At 51.3% G+C, this 22,450-nt stretch overlaps 1 protein-coding gene across 4 annotated transcripts in view; it reads right to left on the bottom strand.

Moving 5' to 3' along the window:
- ASTN2 (astrotactin 2) overlaps positions 1-22,450 on the bottom strand; it is an 851,085-nt gene that overhangs the window by 730,308 nt on the left and 98,327 nt on the right. The gene's annotated exons all lie outside the window — the stretch shown is intronic.

Raw genomic sequence — 22,450 nt, forward strand, 5'->3', positions numbered from 1 at the left:
TGAAAAGACTTTGAAAACCACCTGCCCATCCCCAGTGTTCTCATATGACCAAGGGGACACTAGGACCTACTAGCAGGTTACATGCTTGTCCTAAAAGGACAAGGCCTACCCAGGTATCTTACAAAGAAAGGGGAAGGGTAGTAGAGTTCCTGGGGAATTATGAAGGCTTCATTCAAGCAAGAGGTACCACAGAGACAGAGGCGCTCCATCATAGATCAGTAGTCGCAATGACGTCTGAGGCTTGGAACTCTGGACCCTCTTCCCAGGACACGGAGCTGACCTAGAGGTGACATTCCCACAACCATCACAGACCTCGTACACGCGTGTGTGTGCACACACACACCTGAGGACGACTGACAGGGAAGCTGAGTTAGAACTTCTTATCCACTTGGCTCTCCCCGTGCCCCACTGCAGCCCTCATCGTGTCTGGCGACACTGAAGGAAAAAGAGTCACCTTGAAGGGATGAGGCTGCTTACCAAATTCTACTGAATTATTCTTGTGTCATGCACTCCCCATAGACTAACTCCTTGAGGTTCATAATCAACAGTCCTCAGGGAAGAGCATCTGGCACTTAATAAGTGCTATAAAAACTTAGCTATTAATATTTATTATTATTATTAACAGGGACAGGATCTAATTGATCCTTCAGCTGCCACGGAAAAAATCCTTGAGACACCCTTGACTGCTTGCTTTCTCTCCCACCCCAGTCCACTAGGAGGCCTTTCAAGCCACCCCGAATGTGCCGCCCCCCCTCGGCTCCTCTCCTGCAACCACCTGGGCCAAGTCACTACCCTCTCTTGCCTGACTTACTGCACACTGGGCTTCCTCACTGGACTCTTCTCTTGCCGCCTTGTCCTCTTGGTTATTCACACCCAGAAGACAGAGGAATCCTGCCACAACCTATTAGCTCCCATCACTCCTCTGCTCGAAACCCTCAACAGCCTCTACCTCACTCCAAGGAAAGGACAATGTGGCCAGGATGTGGTAAGTTATGAGTCCAAGTGAAAACCCGCCTGGGCTTCCCTTGCTGTGCCAAGGGTTGAGTGGCGATGGAGATGATCACGACACATCATCAGCTCTTAGGACATGGGCCCCAAAGGACCCCCGAGCTCACTGTGGGGTACCAGGGGAGGAGACTGGCTGGGTGCCCCTCCCTAGCACCGTCTCTCTCCCCACTGCCCCATCTCCTGGCCTCAGCACCCGGGGCGCTGGCAGCAGCTTCTCTGGCCACCAGCCAGCTGGGCCAAGCCAAGGTGAAGACATTATGGTAAATGGCCTTGCCTGGGACCTCACTCAGGTTTCCCTCAATGCATCAAAGCCCAGAACCAGAGGCCCAGGGAGCCCCGGGCTACAAGCTGCCTCTGCAAATAGCTGTCTCTCATTCAGCAGCTGGAGAAAAATGACTCATGTGCCAATGGTCAAGCAGGCACTTGCCGTGCCACATCTGGCTGACACAGCCTGGGGTAGCAGAGGTGGAGTAAGTAAAGGAAGGCTTGCTGAAATCCATGCTTTTCACTCCTGAAGCCCTCCCACAGCCCGTGCTCAAAACCCCACCAGTGAAGAAGCCCGTCCTCCCCACGCTCAGATTAGGAAACAGAGGGTCACGAAGGGTTAGTCCCTCGCTTAAGGCCACTGGTGAATTTATACCCAGCTGGACCCAGTGGATTTACAGGCCACACAATTTCTACCATGCCAGTGGCTTTTACAACATCTCCTTTTCCTTGACTAAATTAGCCCATGAACCAAAACTAGATTGAGCTCTTTGTTTGCTACAGCGATGAGTGCACAGTCAGCAGACAGTAAACGTTAAATGATAATAACAGTGTGTGAAACACAGTAAATATTGAATCACAGAGATCAGCTCTGGACTCACTCTATTACAAAGGAAGGAAACTGTTGCTGAGACGGAGAGGAAGGCCACGGAGCCTCAAAGAGAAAACCGCCCTGGCGGAAGCATTCATTCATTCCTATGTGTGTGTTTGTTCACTCGTCCAACACAGGATTGAGGACCTACTCAATTGTGGCCCCCGTAGTGGCTCAGAATGTGGAGGGAAATGAGGCACAGCCCTGCCTTTAGGAAGCTCAGCCCTTCCGTGGTACTCCCCAGCTGGCACCCCACTCCCCACACATGCATATACTGCCCATGCCCACATACTCTGGCCTCAGACCCCGCCCATGACCCTGGGTCTCCAGCTACCACCATCCCCTCCTCATGCACCCCAGTCCTGCAGGGCTTATGACTACTCCTCAAACAGCCCAGGCATAAGGACTCTATCTTATCTGTCTAGAACTCTCCTCCGAGACCCTGCAAGCCACCTTCCTCTCAGTGGTGGCCTCTCTGTCCAAGTGACACCTGCTCAGAGAGCCTTTGCCAGGTGTAGCTGAAGCTCTCCTCTCTCCACACATCTACGCTCTATGGGACCCCCTGTACAAAAAGTTTTTATAGTGCTGAGGACTATTAGAAAGTGTCTGTATTTTCTTAAGCATGTATTTAAGGCCTGTCTCTCCAGGAGAGCAGAGACCTTGCTTATTTCCTGCCCTATCTCAAGGATCTCTAAAAGTGCTTGGCACATAATAAGTGCTCAGTGAAAGAAAAAAAAAATGACTGAATTGCCAATGATGAATACACACACACACACACACACACACACACACATAATAAGATTATGGATGTAGTGTTAAGCTTCATTGCAAAATTAAAGAAAAAATAAGCAAAGGTCCATTGGGAATTTGAAGGTGTGACAGGACCCTCCTGGCTGAGGGACAAAGAGCTACTCTAAAAACACGGCAGCACGAGCATCGCATTGAATGAGCGTATCACTGGCCTCCAGAGGAGAGGAGGAGGCAGGGAGACGGCCTGGGTGGCTGGGTTTCTCAGGGCACCGAAGCCGCACGTGCAAGCAGGAGTGTGGCGGAGTGTCAGTTGGAAATGTACTTCAGACGCAAGGTTTAGGGCTTTGAATCCCTGGCGACAGAGTGTATTCTCTTCAGCAGGCAGTCGGGAAACAGCGAAGCACACTTGATCAGAGAGCCAGTCCTGTGTCCATTAAAAACAGGCCAAAGAAATACTAGCATAACCAAGGCCAGCTCTTGAAATTCCCTGCTGATTGATTTTCCAATTGCATTTTCCCCTTCCTCTTCCCCTAGTCCTTCCATATAAACATTTCATTGAAGTCTTCAAGTCACATTACAATCAAACTTAAAGCAAAAGGGGGACTAAACGCATTTGGTCGGGAACCAAGACGATTCCCATAAAGGCAGATTATGCTGACATGATGAATATAAAATGAAACAGCAGATATTAAAGTGGGAGAATTGGTGCACCATGCCTTCCGGCGGTAGGCCGACGCCGGTGCCCGCCTCCCTCCCACCTCCGATAGCTTGGTTTCATATTGGAATCATAAAGAAACACAGGGATTGCCTTTTCACCTTTCTCTGTTCTCCCCCCATGGGCTGCAACTCGTGAAATATTCAACAGGGCTCAAATCCCCTCAACCGCCCCGCTAAAGCCAAGCGAGAGGATCAGCCTTCATCAGTGATTCTGGGTAGACCGCCATCCTGCCTCAGCAGCCACACATGCCTTTCAGCCTCCTGGAAAAGAAATAAAAATTCCCGAAGGCGTGTTGTGCTTTTAATTGGCTTGTTCTTCCTAATCTATGGCACTCATTGTATTTTTATTTAATTCCTGAAGGTCATTATGAAAATAAGCAGCTCTTCTGATCACCAGCCATCTTGGTAACATCTCCCAAGTGGCTAACTAACCCGCCTTCTGATTCCACAGCTCCAGCTGACCCTCCAGCAGATTATTCGCAGAAGGCCAGAGAGCACTTCTGATGAGTGTGCAAATGGTCTTTGCTTCACTGGGGGCGGGAAGGTAGACATTTCATGAGATGAACTCACTGCCTAGGTACAAAGAATTGAGAAAAGTAGAGATGGTGACTTCAACTGCCCTTGCCACCAGCTATCCCAGCATTCACAGGGAGGAGCCGTCATCGCTACGAGGCAAGTCCTACTGAGTGACTTTGGGAAGCAGATCTCACACACACGCCCTCCCTTTCATCTCCACAGTGGTTGCCTTAATGCCGACCTTCATCACCCCGCTTGTGGAGTATCTCAAATGGCCTTGGGCCAGCCAGGGTCTCATCACAGAAGAGAAGACCCACTCGGCAAGGTCACTGAGAAGTATTTAATGACGGGACCGCTGAGAAAGACTTTGGAAGTACGTTAATCAGGGTTCTGCAGAGAAACAGAACCAACAGGACATATATCAGTATATAGAAAAAAAGACTTATTTTGAAGGGTCAGCTTGTAGGATTATCGAAACTAAGAAGTCCCCAAATCTGCCATCGTCAAGCTGGAGGCCGAGGAAAGCCAGTGATAGAGTCCAGTCCAAACATGAAGTCCTGAGCATGAAGGGAGCCCATGGTATAAATCCCACTCTGAGTCCAAAGGCCCAAGAACCCGATGTGCCAGTGCTTAAAAGCAGGAGAAGATGGATGTCCCAGCTCTAGCAGAAAGCAAATTTGCCTTTCCCCTACCTTCTGGTTCTGTTCAGGCCCTCAAAGGGTTGAGTGATGCCCACCTGCATGGATAAAGGCCTTTCTCCTTCACTTTGTCTATTGATTCAAATGCTAGTCTCTTCCAGAAACACCTTCACAGACACATTCAGAAATATTATTTTACCAGCTCTCCCGACATCCCATAAGCCAAGTCAAGTTGACATGTGAAATTCATCATCACAGGCAGGAATAAGGCAAACCGGTGATGAAGCACCTCAAGGCTGGCAATAACAAGAAGCTGTCACCCCCCCAGGCCTGAAAGGGGTGAGGGGAGGGCGGCGTCTAAAACCATGGAAGAGCCATCGCTGTAGGACAGGACTGCCAGACAGGAGCTGTGGCCTTCAGTAGAATAATCCCACTACTGACAAGGAATGGCCCATCATGGAGGTCGTGGGGTAACAAATGATCCAACTTCACTCTCCTCCTACCTGCTAATCTCTTACAGGTGCCTTACATGGACCAACTCCAACCAAACACCCAAGGGTGGAGCAAATCACACAGGTCAGCCTTCCAGGGCCCTCAGCAGGGACGGAAGGGTGAAGAGTGGATCTCAAGGGGCCAATGGAGACCATCTGGAAGGCCCCGATATGCTTACCTCCAGGCTTCCTTCCAACCCTCATTGCAAATGGCTACCAGGATTAATTTTCTAACCTGTAAATCTGACCACATCATTCCTTACTTGAAACCTTTCGATGGCAGACTCCCTTCGTGGAGCCTGCTTCTCCCTCTGCCTGTGTCTCTGTCTCTCATGAATTAAATAAATAAAATCTTAAAAAAAAAAAAAAAAAAAAAACTTTCGATGGTTCCTGATTCCCCTCAGGATAAAACCTAATTTCATCAGCCTGGCACCTGCATTTCTCCCCTGTACCTCTCTCCACTCCTTTCCCTGCACTGACACATTAAATCTTATCAAATATTTATGCAATCTCCACATCTACTACGCTCTTTCCTAACTCGATGTCTTTGAAGATGCGTTTTTGTTTTTTTTCAAGGCCAAGAGAAATCAGTTTAATTCTATAACACATCATTTAGTTGCCTCGACTGAAAAGGCTTCTTCAGAGTCCGGGACAGCCTTTACTACTCAACCCCATCCTCTGCTCTGGAAGGTTTCCATGACCTATATGAGCTAGACACTCCTTTCTGCTTCCATAAAGAGGGAATCTTGCATTCTACATAAGATCACAGACCCTGAGAGACCAACTGCTTGAATCTGAATCCCAGCTTCCCTATGTTCAAGCTATGTATCTTTGGACAAACTCATTGTTTGTGCCTCAGTTTCCTCATCTGTCAAACGAGGGTAAGAATGGTGCTACCTCATAGTGTTAATTTTGAGAATTAAATGAGATAACATAGAGTTGTTTTAGCATCAATCTTGGCCCTTGGTAGGCATTCCAGCTACCTGTGTTACATATGATGTCATACACACTATTATAGCAACCTATTTTACCACCGTCTTGGTCTTTGGTATTTATCTATGCAGTATTTGGTATTTACCTATGTTAAGATGATATGTTTATACAGCTGACCTCTCTCACTGGACTCTAGTGCGGGGACACATCAGAGCCTTTTGTATACCCAAGTGCCTGAGACAGTGGCCAAATGCAGGGCAGAGGGCTCTGTAAATGTTTGTTGAGTTGAACTGAGCTGTCCCCGTATCTGAATTCACAAGGGTACTCCAAGGGACAGAGAGAAGAAATGCCAACTCAGGATAGCCACCATGGCTTCATTCCCTTATAACAATAGTACAAAAATTTATTTAACATCTGGCTCAAGTTGAGGCCCCCTGGAGAATGCAAATGAAGAGAAAGACGTTAAACGTTCTAGGAATTTGCATTTCTCATGGAGACACACAAGAAGTTTATAGAGAGAATAGATGTGTATATTCCCCTGGAAAGAAACAGACCGGAAACAAACACGGGATCAAGAACACTGCTCTTTAACTGGCAAGATCACAGGTGATCTTCATCATGATCTGATTCCTGTTCCTCCACATCTCCTCCATTGAACATGCATCACCTCTGCATCTGCTAGATGCAGATACATGCTCGCTTTAAGATTCACTTAGTCAACCAACCTTTTCTGAGATCTGGCAGTGAGGGACTCTATCCTCCGGAGCTTGGGCCAAGGAATTGGAGAAAAAGTGTGCTATAAATAACTATAAATCAAAGTAGAGAGCTTAAAAGAGAGGAGAGGACTTCTGGCTGGATCTAGAAAGCTGCTTTGTGGAGGAGCCTTAAAGCATGGGCAAGATTTCAACAAGTGGCCGTGTGTCAGAGGGCATCGTTGATGGCGGAAGGGCACAAACACAAGGCGGCAGGACTGCAGATGTGCCAAGGGGTGCAGTGGGGGCAAGTCATAGCAAAGGCAGGGGCTCTTCATTACAGAGGAAGCAGAGACGGAAGGCTACAGCAAGTCTGCAGAGAGGGAAGTAAAGCGCGGGCTTCCATGCCTTACCCATGGGCTGCCTCCCAGCGGAGCAAAGAAATATTAGGTCCCACAGGGGAAATTTCACGCAATCAGACTGAGCCCTAGTTTAGAGGCTAGTGAAGCCTTCCAAATACCGTAAATTAAAGCCTCTATGATTTTCTTTATTTGTAAAGTGTGTATGCGGTGGGAAGGGTTACCAGCTGTCCTACGTATATCACACGTAGAATCAAGAGAAAATAAAGCCATGCCTAGCAATGTGCTTGGACATCTGCAAAGTCCCACACTTAGTCCTAAAAGCAAATGCAATTACCATCCCTATCATTCAAGAACATAGGTTCCCTGGGGGCGCACCCAGCTGGCTCAGTGGGTAGAGTGTGCAACTCTTGATCTAGGGGTTGTAGGTCTGAGCCCCACTTTGGGTGGAGAGATTACTCAAAATAAAAATCTTAAAAAAAATAGAAGCTAGCTTCCAATAAATATTTATTGACTCTCTAAAACGTGCCAGGGCACAGCGCTAGATCCCGTGCATAGACTAGGTAAAAAGATCAGTTTGATTGCTGCCCTCACAGACCTTCCATTGCAGGATGGATGTCCCTCCACCGCCACTAAGCTGCAGCAACACGGCATCTTCCCCTCCTTCTGTTTCTTCATCCATTTGCCCATTAATCATTCATGCAATCCTAGTGCAAGATCGCATCTGCTAGGTAATTGCTATCCGGAGTGCTTAGCATACAGGAGGTACCCAATAAATATCGGTTGAACGGATGCGTCACTCAATGCACATTTTATGAGTTCCCTGCCCTCAAGAAAATCACAGTCGAGGAGAGCAGAAGAGGAAAATCAATGAAGGTGACAATCCCGCGGTTCTGGCCACGAGAAGGAGCATGCGCAGGGTGTCACGGGAGCACACGTGAGGAGGGCGTTAATGCTCCTCATTTATCAGGGTCTGGACAAGGTAAGCAGGCCGAGTCTATAATCTGGACATTTTATAAGTCTACGAGATCCTGATGTCGGACCAGGTTACACATCCGTAGATGCATCACTGTGGTGTGCAGCCTGGGAGGTTGGTGGAGGTGACAGCGCGGGCGGGGACATAGCCAGGCTGTGGCAGGTGGAGGGGAACGCTGCAGGAGGACCTCAGACCCTCTCTTTCCTCAACTCCCATCCATCCACCCTGTCCCATCTCCTTGAGGAACTGTCTTTTACCAAAAATAAATAAATAAATAAATAAATAAATAAATAAATAAATAAATAAAAAATAAAACAAAAAACAAACAAAAAAACCCTGTTTTCCCTAGCCACCCAGTGGAGATAAATAATACAGTTCTATCCGGCTAAATAAGGGAGGGGAAGAAAATTAAGAGTTATTGGCAAGGAAGAAAAGCACATCGCTTCAGATTCTATTTGAAAACAGAGAGTTGATGGAACTGAATCCTATTACTCCTGGTTATTCTCTTCTGAACCATTTACCTCCCTCCTTGCTGCATTTTTTCCACCAGGTCTTCCTTTGTCATTTAGCTTCGGCCCATGCCCTTGGTTTCTCCATGTGTTCACTGTTTCTCGCTTCCTTTTCTTTTCTTAATGCACCTGATCGATCGATGACTTTTTCTCCCCCACCCCCAGTCCGCAAGGCTGCAAACTGATGGGGACAGTGAGCCCAAGGAACCAGGGCGGGGACTGACGTCCGCCCACACCTGCTTGCACGCAGGCCCTGGGTGAGGCGTGGGGAGCCCACATGCCCCAGGGAGCAAGGAGGGTGCAGTGGGCCCGAGCCCGAGGCCCGCGGGCGCCTGCACTCTCCGCTGTCTTCCATCTAGTAAGCGGCAGCGCAGGGAGGGCCTCCAGCTCTGCTCGCGACTCTGAGCCCAGTGGGCTCTCCGCTGCCCCAACCAGGCGCAGAAAAGGAGTTTGCACGTTGAGTACAAAGGCAGAGGGACGGAGTGCATGCTGGGGGTGTGACGCGAGGATCAGGACAGCATCCCCCCAGCTGCCAGATCTCAGATCCTACATTCCAGCATTAGGAAGTCCTTTGCTGGGGTTCAGGGTCGCTGTGGAGCCCTCTGCTTTTAAAATGCAAATCTTGGGCAGCCCGGGTTGCTCAGCAGTTTAGCGCTGCCTTCAGCCCAGGGTGTGATCCTGTAGACCTGGAATGGAGCCTGCTTCTCCCTCTGCCTGTGTCTCTGCCTCTCTCTCTGTGTCTCTCATGAATAAATAAATAAAATATTTTTAAAAAAAGATAAAAATAAAAAAAAATAAAAGATAAAATACAAATCTCTCCCAGAGACGGAGGTGAAGCTTTGTGTCTGGGGGTGAATTAAGCTTCTAAGATCACTTTGGTCCCTCCGGCTGAGCAACCCATCCAAGTTAGGTTCACCCCTCTGAGCTTCACTTGCCTCATCGGGAGAATGGGAATCCTAAAAGCAATCTCTGACGAATGTCCCGAGAATTCAGGGTGACTCGCGTTGGAAGGAGCCAGCACGGCCTTTGGCGCCTACATATTCGCTGACAGCTGACTGCCCACCCCTGTCACCCTTTGCCAGTCCCACCACTGTCGAGACAAGAATCGGGTTGTTGGAGGACGCCGTGGGGGATGGCACAGTACCAGACACAGAGGAAAAGAAGGCAGAGGTCACAGATCCAACTTCCTGCTTCACTTGGAAACGGTCTCCAAGACCACGACCCTTCTGTCTGGTTCCCTGCAGCCACCCCTTCCTTTTTAAGTCATCTCTAGTGGCTAAAGCCTGGAATCACAGAAAACCTCACAGATGAAGGAGTGTAAAGGGATGGAAAGGAATGAGCTAATGCACCATTTTACTGGCTAGAAAATGTGGACCAGAGAGGGGTAGGAGCTTGCCCTGAGTCACACAGCCTCATAATCTAACGATCTGCAAGATAAATAAATAAATAAATAAATAAATAAATAAATAAATAAATAAATATATATCTGCAAGGATCACTGGGGGCTAGAGACAAAGATTGGGGTGGGGGTGGAGCCTCCCGGACTCCTAAACATGGTTTACGGAATTGCCTCGTACCTCCAGCACACCTTCAGCCCTACTCATGGTTTCCACTCAGCTCCTGACCTCAGGGAGTCTCTCTGCCCACGCCCACCTCTCTCCCTCTGTCTCTCAAATAAATAAATCTTTAAAAAAAATTTTTTTTTAATTCAAGGCCCAAGAGGGTGAGACTTCCTGCTCCATCGTCACAGATGGGACACTGAGGCCCAGTAGGTGCAAAGGGTCAGAGAGATTGAGGCCCAGAAGCGGGAGGAACCGGGTGAAGGTCTCTTAGCCTAAGAACACACGGGTCCCCCGTGCCCAGCTCACCCCCTCCCTCGGCGGCGCCCCTGCACGTCCAGTGGCCGTGGACATGGTCACTCAGGAGCGGTGGGCGGGCAGCACGGGGCCGGGGCTCACTGCTGCGCCCCCTCCTGCCCCCCAGGCCGCCGAGGCTGCGCTGCTGCCAGCACACCGAGCGGTCGGTGGTGGTCCTCACGTGTCCCCGCCGCCCTGCCACCAAGGGGCGTCTCCGCCTCCTCCCCTCCCCCTCTGGCCCCCGACACGGCCTGTGCGGCCTTCCCGCCTGGCTGGGCACCTCCCTGGGCCACCAGCGGCCACGAGGGCGGCCAGATGACACCGGCCCTGGGGACAGCTGCCCGGCCGGCCCGGCCCCAACTACCAGCTCCAGTCATCATGAGCTTCAAAAAAAAAAAAAAAAAAGAAAAAAGAAGAAAGAAAGAAAGAGAAGAAAGAAAGAAAGAAAGAAAGAAAGAAAGAAAGAGAAAGAAAGAAAGAAAGAAAGAAGAAAGAAGAAAGAAAAGAAAGAAAGAAAGAAAGAAAGAAAGAAAGAAAGAAAGAAAGAAGAAAGAAAGAAAGAAAGAAAAAAGAAAGAAAGAAAGAAAGAAGAAAGAAGAAAGAAAAGAAAGAAAGAAAGAAAGAAAGAAAGAAAGAAAGAAAGAAAGAAGAAAGAAAGAAAGAAAGAAAAAAGAAAGAAAGAAAGAAAGAAAGAAAGAAAGAAAGAAAGAAAGAAAGAAAGAAAGAAAAAAGAAAGAAAGAAAGAAAGAAAGAAAGAAAGAAAGAAAGAAAGAAAGAAAGAAAGAAAGAAAGAAAAAAAGAAAGAAAGAAAGAAAGAGCTTGGAGTCACTAAGTTCCTCGTGGTGTTGGACACACTCAGTGTCCCCACCCCGTGAAGCCGACATGGGGGGAGTTGGGCTTCTCCCCCACCCGCCCCCGCCTGCCCTGCTCCCTGCACCTCCCAGCTTCCCAGGGGGTACGGCCGCTGCCCCGGCGGCCCACCCTCACCCACCCCGCCGCCCGGGCCCGGCGCCTCCTGCCTGGGGCCCCCAGGCCCTGATGCGCAAGCACGAGTGGGGACTGACGGCCCGTGGGTAGGCCCCGCGCCTGCCCGCCCTCAGTGCTCCGTGGTGGGCACCCCACACTGCCCTGGCCGCCGAGGACCCCTCCCACCTGCAGCCCCACCACGCGGTCCCACCGAGACCTGGCGCCCACGGCGCCCCGTGGCTGGGAAGGGCAAAGGCCAGGCGGCCAGGCTGCCGGCCGAGGGGGGGGTGCGTGAACCGCTGAGGGCCTCAGAGGAGGTGGCAGGAGGCCCAGGCCATCCCCAGGGCCCCTCCCGGCCACTACAGCGACTTCCTGATGGCAAACAGCGTGGGGCACAAGAACTGCTGCGACCATGGCTCGACATCTTTATTTTATTTTATTTTATTTTATTTTTATTTACTTTTTTTAAAGATTGTATGCACTTATTCATGAGAGACACACACAGAGGCAGAGACACAGGCAGAGGGAGAAGCAGGTTCCCCCTGGGGACCCCCATGTGGGAACGAACCCAGGACCCCGGGTCACGCCCTGAGCCGAACGCCGACGCTCAACCACTGAGCCACCCAGGGGCCCCTAGACAGCTTTTTATTTGTTTTAAATGCCAGACTCCTGGGTGCCTGGGTGGCTCAGTCGGTTAAGCGACCAAGTCTTGATTTCAGCTCAGGTCATGATCTTAGGGACCTGGGATGGAGCCTGGCATCGGGCTCCTCACTCAGCGGGGAGTGTCCTGGAGAGTCCCTCTCCCCCTCTCCCCATGCCCCTCGCCCCCCCATGAGCTCTCTCGCGCTCTCTCTCTCCCAAATAAATCTTTAAAAAAATAAAAATAAACGAATGCCAAGTTCCCCAGTGAGATGATGGAACGTTGTTCCCATGCGGCCAGGCCAGCGGTCAGGAAAGACAAACCGCGCTCTACTCTTGGTTCTGTGGCCCCGCATGAGGCATTTGTACCTGTGGACCTCAGTCTTCTCATCCGTCAAATGGGAGGACTAACTGCTCTCCTGACTCCCTCACTGGGTCACTAGAGAAAGTAACATAAAGGGAAAAACTCATGAGAACATACTCGGCGTAAACTCTGTGGCAAGGTCCTAGTTGCGTCTCGTACTAATCACCCCGACGGAGCGATGGAAGATGCCCGGAAACGGGAAACCACACGGCTCGATGGGAAAGGCTGAAATCCCTTCCCATTGCTAATACCCGGCTCCTGACGCAGCACAGGCTCACCGGGGGCCGCCTCGGCTCCTCCAGCCTCTAGCTTCCTCTACCCTCTAGAAGTCACCTAACTTCTCAAGGCCTCACTTCCCCATAGAAACCGAGGAGAATAACGTCATAATCATCACGGGAGAGCGACTGTCAGAAGGGTCGGGACTGGGCCACGTCCCAGGGCCCGGAACAGCGTCTGGTATAATGTAGCCACTTAATCTAAATAACAGAGTGACTGACAGTCATGAAGTGCTTACTGTGTGCAAGGCTCTGCTGCCAGCTGTTTGCACAGATTTTCTCCATTCGTCCTCCCGACATCCCGAGGACTTGCAGATAATAATAAATCCACGTGCGTGTAGTGTTGAGATAATATGTCAGCACGAGACCTGGCACCAGCACAGGCTCAATGAGGCCCGCCACGGTGCACGCTGCTCCTCCCACTGCCTCGTCCGTGCTACACAGACACGCGGCCTTTACCCCGCTCCATACACACATTTGGGACTGCGTGCTCCGGAGCTCTGGGGCCTGCCTCTGATGGTGAATCTCTGAAGACCAGGAATCGTGAGCGTCCAATGACCTCTGTAGAGCATCGTGGTTACAATCCGGAACATCAGCAGGATATGGGGCTCGAAATCACGCCCCCAGAATCGTCGTGCCCCACCCTCCCCAGCCCTCACCTCGCCTTGCTGGCTCTGCTTCCAGGACCACAGAAACCAAATGCAGACTGAGTCGGCTCAACAAACACTTCGGGGGGGGGGGGGCTCCACTACAACAAGCCCTTTGCTGGGGCATTCAGGCATCATTTCCCCAAATCTCCACTTCTCACTTAGAGTCAAGAGAATCCAAACTCAGGGAGTTGACCCAGATTACACAGCAAGGCCAGGGCTGGGCTGGCGAGAATCCGGCCTCTTGACCCCAAGGACAGACACTTGTCCTGTGCCTGCCAATTTCTGAGTAGCCTCCTGGCGCCACAAGACTTGCTGTTTTCCCCAGGGAAAGGTGCGTTCCTCCCTGAATCTTATTTTTCTCAACCATAAAACAGGAGCAGCCATCCTTAGAGCCTGCTCAGAGTAGTTACTGAGAATGCCCTGGTGGGAAAGGTGCTGGAACCTTATTCTCCACTTAATGGAAACTGCCGCCGTCAGAGAACCCAGGGACCTATGCCTTCCACCCCACGGTCCATCCGTATGTGTCGGTTCTGAGAAAAGCGGGGCCTACCCACGTGGCATCCCATGCACCTCCAGCGTGGGCATTTTACCTTTCCTGAGGATCCCTCTTCAATGACCACTGGTGGTTTACCTCTTGGGACCACCATCGTCACCACCTGGTGCCTGTCCAGTGCATAACAGAGAATATACCAGAAGGAACCATGTTGCCAGAAAACTTTATGATGGGCCAAGCGTGCCTGTGTACAGGGAGCACCAGGCGGTTTGCTGGCCCGGGGAGTGAGGATCAAGTTAGACGAACCATCTCTAGAGACTATGAGAGCATCACGCCAGGGAGTTACAGGTACCTAGGAAGTCGAGTTAACACAACCTAAAAACAGCTGCAGAGACCCCAGCTAGGTGAGCCCACCTTCAGAGATCCGTGCTCCCAGAGCAACAGTGTGCCCCAGACACACGCACATCCTCATGAACGTATGCATCTGTGTGCTGCCCGGAAAGCAGCCACGTCTCCTTGCAACACGCATGTCACGTGTCCGCGTGCGGTCATTTCCTCTCATGCGCACGTGAACCCACAGACCGGTGTGTCCACGTAGGAACACAAACACCAAGCACACGGTTGTCAACTGTGGACTCACGCACACACTTTGCAAAACTGCTCCCTTCCTTACACTTGCGTGCAGAGTATGTGTGCATGGTGTGCTCCCCGGTACGTGCAGCCCAGCACCTCCATGCACACGCCCGCGTACACGCGTGAGCACTCTGATAACACAGACGGGCGTGCCCAGGGCCCTCCCAGCCGCGTATTCTCTCAGTGTGTTCAACTGGCTCAGCCCATCTGCTCACAGGGTGCACGCCCCGTCCTGCATGCTCAAACGCACACGTATGTGGGCTGGTGTCTTTACATGTAGATACATGTGGCCACGTGCATGTGCAGAAACCCAAATGTGTGCTCCGGCATGGCCCTGCCTACAGATACTGGCACGCTTGACCTAAGCACATGCCTAAGCCCTCATTTATGTCCCCACATCCACAGGCGCATGACTGACATCAGGAGATGTCCCTCTAAGCCCCGGGAATATCTCCGGATCTGTCCTCCAAGGAGCCTGGTTTTGTACTCCAAGAGGAAGATCAAATCCTCTCCCACACAGTCTCGGGAAGCTATTTCCTCTTTGCTCGTCTGACTGACAGGCCATCGTGGAGCAAAGGAGAGCAGAACAGCCTCTGTTCCCGGGCTGTCCATCCACTTAATCCTTTCTGATTGTGTTATGGGGAAAAAAAATTCCACCGAATTGCTATTTCATCCCTTCAGCCTGATGTCCTTGAAAGAGACAGAGGCAGAAAGAGGCCCGCTGATGCTGGGCCCCAGGCGGCCCGAGTGACAGCCCCCAGGGGCTCCAACTCCAAGTACTGCGTGGGGAGCCTGGCCAGGAAGGCCACATCACTCTCCTGGACGCAGGGGCAGAATCCAGAAGCAGAAACAACAGGACAACGCTGCTCCTGCTCCTGCTCTTACAGCCACACGCCACGCTCGACACGGTCACGCACGGCAAATCACAGGACCCTCAGGAGGCTGTCACGGGAGCTATAAGCACGCCCATTTTACAGAGGAAGAAGTGAAGGGCCCTGACTATGGTGCTGAGGGCAGCAAACAAGGAGCAGGACTGGAGATGCGAACTCAGGGCAGTCTGCCCCAAAGCACCTTCTAAACTCAGGCGCACCTGGAAAGAAGCCGGCCCACCACGTGTTACTGCACGGCCTCTGGAATCTTCCTCTGGAATCTTTTTTTTTTTTTTTTGGAGTTCAATTTGCCAACATATAGCATCTCACCCAGTGCTCATCCCGTCAAGTGCCCCCTCAGTGCCCGTCACCCAGTCACCCCATCCCCCGCCCACCTTCCCCTCCACTACCCCTTGTTTGTTTCCCGGAGTTAGGAGTCTCTCATGTTCCTCTAGAATCTTGCGAGTGGTACCGGCAGGAGTTTTAGTCCGCAGAAGAGCACTCGGTGGGATGCAGGGATATCTCCCCAGCTTGATGCAAGGACGAGGAACTGGATAAGGAGACCAGGGAGGAGAGAGGTGGAGGACAAGAGGAGGAGTCAGGAGGGGCGATGGGCCGGTGTTGAGACACGGGGAAGTAAGGAAGCAGCCTTAAAAGGCAGCAGACTCCATCCTTCTTTTCTTCTAGTAGCACAGCCTGAGTGCCTTCCCTGGGCAGCCCCACAGCAGATGCTGCAGTGGGGGCGCCTGGGGGGCTCAGTCGGGTAAGCACCTGCCTTCGGCTCAGGTCATGATCCTGGGATCCAGCCCCACGTCATCAGGCTCCCTGCTGAGCTCCCTGCTTCTCCTTCTCCCTCTGCCCGCCACTCCTCCTGCTTGTGTGCTCTCTCTTTCTCTCTGTGCAAAATATTTAAAAAAAAATGTAAAAAGAGAGAGAGACAAAGAGAGACCTGCGCTGCCGAGGGGATGGAGCAGGCCTTCCGTCCAGGGAGCTCCTGGACGGGTGGGGCCAAAGTCTGTTTTACAGGTCATATTAAAGCTTGACCAGATGTTTTTAAAAATCCGTAAAATAACTTTCCAAAACAGTGAAGAAAGAGAGGTGCAAAATGGCCTCCAACACACCTGTGCCCTGCCCTAAGTCTGCGCACAAGGACGGGCAATGACTATCCATTAAGCTTTGGACACACGTTCCCACGTAATCCGCACAACTACCGTTCAAGAAAGCTATCCTATCTCACTGTAAATCCGTGTGCCTATGCGTGTGCACGTATGTGCACATGCGGGTATGCACGCACACGGGGACCTACACATGTACATACTCACAGTAATGAAGCCGCTAGCGACGATCACTCAGGATTCCAGCGGGAGAGGTGGCACGCAGACCCCCTAGGCCTCGCTCTGGGTCCTCGTCCTGAGACAGTCCTCTTGCTGCCCCTCCTGCAGCTCCGTCCACTGGGTGTGTGGTGGCTAATCAACTCCCACAACCCTGGTTGTCTAGCATCGGACAGCACAGCTGCATGAACCCTCAGACATACTCCGGAGGCAACGATACGAAGGTTGGCAGAGGTGAAGTGGCTTGGCTAAGGTCACTGGACAGTAAATGTCAGGACGGGCACCAGGGCCTGCCCTCCTGACCCCAAGACCGACGCTCTTTCCCCAGTGAGCTTTATGGCCGGCTATGCATTTTCAAGACGAGCTATCCTCATCCTGAGGTCACTGACCTGGACGCAGGAAAGCAGCTATGAGGATGGAGACGCTTCCGAGCTCCCCTCTACTACGCAGGGGTGAAGGCTGGAGGGAAAGCAATCCTTCTACCCCTGCGGCCACAGGATTAGCAAAGGAATTTTACAGAAGAAACAAATGCAGCCCAGAGAGAGGAAAGGACTTGCCTAAGCAGAAATGGAGCAGCCCCGTCAAACAAGACCCAGGGTCTTTTCCTACAGAATCTACTCTGAAGGCCACTGAGTGCAGAGGCTGAGAAGACGAGGACTGGAGACAGATGGCCCGGTGGTTCCTAAGGTGTCACTTATCAGCTCTGAGCCCGCCGACCAGGCCTGGCTTATGGGTGTATGGCCTGTGAGTTCACACGGGTGTGGCATTCAGAAGGCTGCCACGCTTCGTTTCACTGCGGTTACCATCTTGGAGGTCTTCATAATTTTTGAACAAGGGGCCCCACATCTTCCTTTTTTGCACTGGGCCCTGCAAATGATGTAGCCGAGCCTACCTCTGTCTCTTCATCTTCCGGAGCCTCCTCTGCTCCCTCAACTTTCAATGAGGTTAGTTAACGGGGCTAACCTAACAGGGAGTCTGGGTCTTGCTCACATCCCCCTCGGTGCTCCCCTTTCCAGTAGAGGCCCAAAGGGCTTTCTCCCATAGGCACCTGCTCTCTGCTGAGCACCTTCCTAAGCCTGGTGCTTGGGCACACCAGGAATTACGGGGATTTTAAATGTCCTCCACCCATTTCCCCCCAGCCCTCAACCTGTAGCAGCTCATAACCAATGGCAGATAGGAGGTGTAGGGTACACGCCCCAGCCTGGGATAGTGCCTGGAATGGCTTTGTGCTCCCCCAAGTCCCTCAGTGGACTGGGCCCCAGCTGCCTATAGCTGCCCCCTGCTCCCCTAAACACCCTTCGCTGGCTCCCTTCCTTGCCCTGCCTCACTTGCCCTACTTGTGCTTCCTGGGACCACCTCCCAGATAAATCACTTGAACTCATCTTCTCTTCTCAGTGTCTGCTTCTGGAGAACCCAATTTCAGACAGAGCTGCTGTGAGCTTAATTGAGATAATGCATGTAAAGTGCTTAATACAGCATCGGGCATAGACACAAGCCCTCAATAAATGGTAGGCCTACCAAAAAAAAAAAAAAAAAAAACAGCCACTTTATAAGAAGACATGAGGGAGACGACAGCACGTTTATAATTGATTTCTAAATTTATCCTCCTAATGAAATCATCTCCAGGCAGACCCTGCTCATGACCAGTCAGGGATGATTTTTCAGGGCCCCACTTCCCACCGGAGGCAGATGCCAGTCATTCTGGTCCCCAGGGTCCACTCCAAAGTAAAAGCTCATGGAATCACCATCTACTTCCTTCCTGGCTTTAGCAACTAAAGGGAAGCACAAAGCCACCCAAAAGCTCAGAACCCAGGGATCAGACATCTTGTCTACCCCTTTGTTTTACAGACACAGAAACTAAGGGATGGAAATATGCTCCAAGACTGTAGTGTGTGAAGGGCAAGTTCAGAAGAATCCAGGTGGCTGCCACCTATGCTCCAAATAAACCTCATTATTTACTGATTTGTTAATTCTCTGTAATTGTCCCAATGCACATGCGCATACATACTAGAAGGTAAGCTCCACAGATGCAAGATTTCCACCCGTTCTGTTCACTGGAGCTCAGCACAGTGTCTGGCATGTACTAAGTGCTCAATATTTATTAATGAAGAAATCCTTTCTTACGATACCCATCGTATACCCCTGCTGAAGCTCTTCCCGGCCCGCCCAGTGGGGAACACTTCCAGAGGGCCTCAGAGCCAGCCCCCCGCCCCGATCAGAACAGCACAGCTAGGATGGGGGCCCTGGGGCCAGACCACCAAGGTGGACCCTAGCTCCACCAGACAACCCCTCAAGACCTTGGGCAACTGACTCACCCTCAGTCTCCCCATCTTTAAATAGGGCAGCTGACAGTATTTACTAAGAAGTGCAGCAGGTGAAAACCAACCCCAGGGTAAGTGCTCAGTACAGATTAGCTATTATTAAGATTAAAAAAAAGAAAAAGAAAAAAAGAAAAAGAAAAGCCCTCCTGGCTCACTTTTGCTGGTAACATACGAGAAGAAATTTTCCAAAGTGTGGAAAAACGCACTAATGCTGGTACAGAGGATGACTGCACGCCATCCATTCTCATTGAATTAATGAACAGAGAATAATAACATGAGGAAGTTAGATCCTCTCCACTGTCTTCCGGCCCTTTTGCTAACCTCCGGGAGGAAGTGTCAGTGAGGCGCTATCACGTCTTTGCCAAGCCCGGGAGAGCAGGCCTGAGGCTCGGCCCCCTGGCTGCGAGCACCAGCCGGCTAGAAGGCGACAGCACTGCTTTGCTTCCATCGTCCTTACGCTCGTAGCGGCCTTCTAATTTTAGGAAGCGATGTTAGTTTTCCATTTATCTTCATAATATTAAAGTTTCCACTTATCACGTGTATATTGTTTTAGGGGAAAAAATTATAGTGAAAAAGAGAATGCAGATATGGTCAAGGTGATGATCATGTCCCTGAAATGACCAGGGTATGGGAACTGTGGTCTAGGGTTGACTCGTAAGTCCCCCCAGGCAGGGGCGACGGGTCCAGGGCTTCAGACCCAGCCCTGCCAGCGACTTGCACCCTGTGACTTGGAACGAGCCTCTCCTCCTCCCCGCCGGGGTTCAGTCCTCCTGTCTCTAAAACGAAGGGATCAGAAGTCCCAGGCTATGAAGATGTTTGAAACGTGCTGAATCCTTTTAGGATTCCCATAAAAACTGTAACCAGTCCATGGAAAATGCATCGAGGCCATGAGGCCACCTGCCTGTCTCCATGACTTCTCCCTCCCAGGTGAAAGTTTGCAAAGTACAGAGACTCCTTGGCGCCAATTTGTTTATTAACACGGTTTCACTTTTTATGTCGCTTTCCCCTCCCTGCCGAACTCCTAACAAAGGAAATAAAGACAGCATTTAAGAACCCATGTTTAGAAACCTCACTCATTACGGCACCCAGGGTGTTCACACATAGCGCTGGGGTGCCACTTCCAACTTCCTTCGCCCCACACTTTCTGCACTTAAGTCCCCCGTATGGTGCTTCGCACAAAGAGCCTTGGGGAGGGCACATGCGGTTAGGGCAGATTCTCAAGGAAAGTGGAAAGTGGGCTTTGCTTCTGTCCTGGCTCTTCTCTTTGGATTAGTTCATCTTTACTGAGCTCCAGCTCCAAGGCAGCCTGTGAGCTCAGAGGGCCCAAGAGGTGGTGGGACGGGAGGGTCACACTCGGTTGCCCCTGCCTCCCTGAGGCCCCGGGTTGGTGGGGAGGATATTCAGCTCATCAGATGCACCAGGATACAGCGTGAGAAGGACGGCCCTGGACGCACGCACATGACACGGAGGTCGCACAGGGGAGGCAATGATCAACGCTGCCTTCGGGGGCCAGCACGGGACATTCCCTGGGCACGTGACGTCTGAGGATGGTCATGAAGACTGGACGGATAAAGGGGAAGGTGGGGAAAAGCTTTCTGAGCGTAAAAGTGCAAGACACCACAATGAAGATAGGCACGTTGTTTAGGTGCCACTGGCTCACCAGGCTGGGGCCGCCGTCTGGGCGATCCTGTAAAGCCAGCAAACTTCCCCAAGGCATGAGCCTCTGGAACACTGAGTTCCAACAGGTGTCAGACGCTCCGGAAGGACTGCCATGCCAGACACGTGGTCCACCTGTGAACAGGTGGCTCGGGTTACTGCCCGGATCTGCACGGAGGAAGAAGGCCTCAGTGTGGCAAGGCGGTCTGGAACGAGTACAGAGAGTCTCAAAAACCAGATCCAATGAGACCTGGTCTCAACCTTCCACATTTTCCCTGCATCTCCTTTTCCTTTGTGCTTTGACGCCATGCCCCTGCTTCCTAAGCTCTCCTTCACGCTCCCGCGTCCCTCAAATACCCTCCTTTTCGGCGGCAAAACAGAAGCACTATGTATCACTTCCCTAACTAACAGGCGGAGGCTTTTAGCAGATTTCTAATGCACTGCTAGACGGCGCCTCAAGGCTTGAATCCCCAAGGACACCTCGCTGAAAAGGATAGAGATTCCGTAGTTACCGGGGCTTTGGATTTTATTGTTTTCATAAAACATTGCCAAGAAGTGTCTGTTTCACTCACAGGTAGACGCACACAGAGTTGGTGTGCCCACCCCCACCCGGATGTTCAAGTGAAGCGACATATAGATGGAGGACTGATTCATTCTGAACATCCAGCATCCCAGGAGGACCCAGGTCTGCGGTTGGTGAAGACGCAAGGTTCAGAGAACGGAGCTCAGTGGCCAAACCTGAGGGGTCACCTCCATTTCCCGAAACTCAGCCCGGATCTCTTCTACCAAGATCTGAATAGAGCTCCACCTTTACAGACTTTAAGCTAAGGCCCAGGGGCCCTACTTCACTGCCTGGGTTTTCTCCATGCATCCCCTACTCACCTCTCACCTGAAGAGGGTGATCTAATGACAAACTCTCCAATCTTTTCCCTACTGCTCACCAAAACCTACCCCAGGTGTGCTCTACCGTTGGATATCCTATAGCTGGTGGGCTCTTATTCTTACTCTTACTCTTGCTCATGCTCATTTCACCAAGATTCTTCCCTGAGGTCATCAGGAAAACAACAACAACAACAACAACAACAACAACAACAAAACCCTCTTGGGAAGCGCTTCTCAATAGAAAGAACCAAGAACCATATTCAACTGAGATACGGCAGCAGGTTCATGACAGAAGAATTTCCAGCCCCTTCGAAACACATCCATGGCACTAAGGTCAAATAGCTTGCTCCAATCTACCCTGGTGTTTTCCATCAAAATCCCCTGAATTTGGAGCGTCTAGCTTTGCAAGAACAGGAACAACCCCTTCGCCTAAGTGACCTAAGGCATTTTAGAATGTCCTGTGAACTTCAAAATATTATACACGATAGTTTTGTCCCGTTTTCTGTATTTCCAGGAATAAGCACAGCAATGCTTGAGAAGACCTGTGGAATCCTCGGCACCGAGACCACGCCTGTCTCCCAGGTTTCTCTGGAACACCCACCCCGGGACAGTATCTCCGGGGCACGCTGCCTTGCCAGATCCTCCCCCGGGGCCCACCCAAGGGCCCACCCATGGGTACGCGGCAGGCCCGTGGCTCTAGAGCCAGCCTGGATTCTGATCTCTGCCGGACTCCTCGCCACACCCATGAACTCAGGCCAACCCCTCAGCCCGTCCGAGGCTCAGACTCCCTGCCTATACCCACGGATCACGCCACCTCCGTAGCCAGGCCTGCTGTCCTTCGTGTTGAACCTGGTGCACCGGCAGATCTCAGTAAACATCTGTTCTCTTGTGTCTTTCTTCAAAACTCTGCACAATTGTTTCTTTGAATCCGTGCACAGCACTCTTCATCATGTGCCCTTTCAGCTCCCTACATCTGGCCCAGAAGAGAGGGGGTCAGCTCTCCCCAGTTCTGACCCTTGGAGATTCATCTCTGCCTGGAAGCCTTCTTAATTTGAAACTCCCACTCATCG

Source organism: Canis lupus, chromosome 10 (genome assembly GCF_048164855.1).
Source record: "Canis lupus baileyi chromosome 10, mCanLup2.hap1, whole genome shotgun sequence".
NCBI lineage: Eukaryota > Metazoa > Chordata > Mammalia > Carnivora > Canidae > Canis > Canis lupus.